The 2,733-nt window shown below is 34.8% G+C and overlaps 1 long non-coding RNA gene across 1 annotated transcript; it reads right to left on the bottom strand.

Moving 5' to 3' along the window:
- On the bottom strand, positions 776-1,779 carry LOC107618117. Its single transcript, XR_001615153.2, has 4 exons — positions 1,627-1,779; positions 1,101-1,355; positions 874-989; positions 776-794 (listed from the first exon to the last, which is right to left on the bottom strand). It is a non-coding gene; the product is annotated as an uncharacterized LOC107618117 (long non-coding RNA).

Below are 2,733 nucleotides of genomic sequence, written 5' to 3'. Positions count from 1 at the left end.
AGAATTGATTATGATAGTGTGCTAGTTAAAAAGTTTATTTGACTACTACATTCTTGATTTAGCTACTTGATCTATTATAGTTTATGCATACTCCTGCAGAATCCAGAATTCAAGTTAAATCACCAATTCAAATTAATTCACCAACTCATGTTCATGAAATACATCAAATAGACTAAACAGAAACATTAACAAAAATTAATTTCAATTCCTTACTTTATACTTTCTCACTATATACATGTCCATTACCAAGCACACTGATTGAACAATCTATCATTTTATATCTGCATAAAGGAATAGATGACAATTCATAACATGTATGAACTTACAAAGTAGATTCAAAATACAAAATCACTACCCCATAAAATATTTTGGATACAGTAAATAGACTTGTAAAATCATCAGCATGTTCATATTATTTGTATAAAGTTATGTATGTATAAGCTATGACCGTAGTCAAATTAAGTATACCAAAACTAGTTCCTCAATGATTATAGAGCTGTTTTCGTCCTTTTCAAAATGTTCATAAGAACACCGTGCATGTTGCTCCAACCTATCAAGTGCTTCAAGTTGATGAACACTGAGTGTAGCTGCACAAAGCTCATCAAAATTCATCCTTCTATATTGCAATGCATTAAGCTGCAACCCAAATTCATTTTAATCAGCGAGCACTATTGGTGCAAATGCTATTTATATAATGTGTGGAAGTATTAGTATATTTAAATCATAGAACTTACTGATCCAGAAAAGTCAAGAATGCATGATTCCATAGCATTTATTGCCTTTTTCATCGAGATCTGACCATGTCAAATTTGTGAGATGGCAAACACCATCATCTTAACCAAGTATATAAAAAGATTTTGAAACAAAACTAACCGCTTTGATGTTTTCTAGGCTAATGGTTCCATTTTTGTTTGGCTCCAAAAGTGTAAACTCCTCCTTTAAATAAAGCAGTTCGTTTACAGTTAATGTCTTAGAGACTTAGACAGTGCCTGTGTTGCTGCCCATGAAAATAATATTCTGCTTAGTTATTGAGAAGCTTAATGTATAGTGGGATCATTTAAAAGCAGAAAGAACAATAAATAACAAAGAAAAAAAAGTACCTAAAAATGCAATGCTTCAGCCACCTTCAATATTGGCAGGCGGTGTCCTGTCTGGTGCGTCTGGTAGCCATTTTTCATTACATTCAAGTTCAGAGTCAGTCATGAGCAGCATGAAAGAAAAGGATACCACGTAGCTGTTGCACAATATCTTTAAGTGTGCTTTCTTCTTTTTTCAATTTTGAAGGCTCAGCCTCATCCTTAGGCAGAGCTGATTTAGCTTTTTCAATTTATTCCATCCAAAGCTTGACACCATCTCTGAAGAAGGGAAAACTGTGCAAGGTTAGGGCTAGGACTTTCTACAGGTCCGAATTACACATTCTCTATCTTCTCTGTCAGTTACTGCTTCCATCACCAGCGAATTCTTCCTACTTTTTCACCGGTGATATGTCTAGGTTTTGAACCACAAATTGATTTATGGATACTCCACATCTGCCTCAATCATAGGGAGAGAGAGAAAAAGAAAGATAAAAGAAATCAAGTAATGATCTGATTTTTAAAATATGCATTTAAACGTTACACAACTAACCTCAAATGGATCACTCTGCAGAATGCTGCTTGATAGGTAAATGGACACAGTTTTACGGATCCAACAGCGGCGGTGGCATCCATTACCGTGGTCACCTCATTTCTCTTCTTTTCTCTATGGATCTAGCATCCTTCTCTGTGACCGTCGCTGTCGACGCCACCCTCTTCTCCTTCTTCCGTCGTTCTTTGTTTCTTTACCGTTGTTTTCTTCTTCTCTTCTCTGCGACATCGAAAGAGAAAGTCTTTCCCTTGCTGGTGCCAATTACTCCCCCTTTCAAAACTTACAGTGCACTCTCTCATCTTCTCTTCTTGTTAACAATAGAAATGCAGCTGCAACAAAACCATTTCCAATTTGAATTTGAATCAAAATCCCGCCCAATTACTTCTTTATTTGAGAACTGCCAGCTGCCCAACTTTGAGAGCAAGAACTTGTCAATTACACATAGCTCCACGTGTTGGTAATAAAATGCTCCACTTGTCACTCACAGACCACTTTACTACTCTCCAATGAGATATTAATAGATAATGCACACCAAAAAAGAAAACATATTAATTAGATGGCATCCTAAACAAAATGCTGTAACTATAGCAGTATTTCTGACACAATTCATATAAATTCCAGCATGGAATGATTTAAAATTGAAGCTGTGATAATTTAATTATTTCCATTTATAGATGAAAAAAAATAGCATATTTCCAACTGAACTTCTCTAGGGCTATATTTTCCCAACATGGAACTTCTCTAGCATATTTCTAACTAAACTAACACTTGGCAATTTAATCATGGGATATATAAGGAAAGCATTCTTATTTTTCCGATTATATATTAGAAAAAATACATATCCACAGATGACAAAAATAACTTCATCATCGCCACCAGCCCTCACAACCGCTTTCATTAAACTCCCAGGCACAATTTTTTTCTTCCTTTATTTTCCCATAACAAAATAATATTTAGAATGCAATCATCACAAAAAATCATATAAAACAAATAGAACCAAAGATATATACCTCTTCTCACCTTCAGAAAGTGGCTTCTTTTTTGGTGGTACAAAGTCTTGTCTAGTTCATTCACAACCATATTCACTAACAACAGCAACATTCAGTA

The sequence above is a fragment of the Arachis ipaensis genome, chromosome B01, assembly GCF_000816755.2.
Source record: "Arachis ipaensis cultivar K30076 chromosome B01, Araip1.1, whole genome shotgun sequence".
Lineage (NCBI taxonomy): Eukaryota > Viridiplantae > Streptophyta > Magnoliopsida > Fabales > Fabaceae > Arachis > Arachis ipaensis.
Note: the sequence above shows the minus strand (reverse complement) of the source record. Positions and strands in the feature narration are given on the sequence as shown.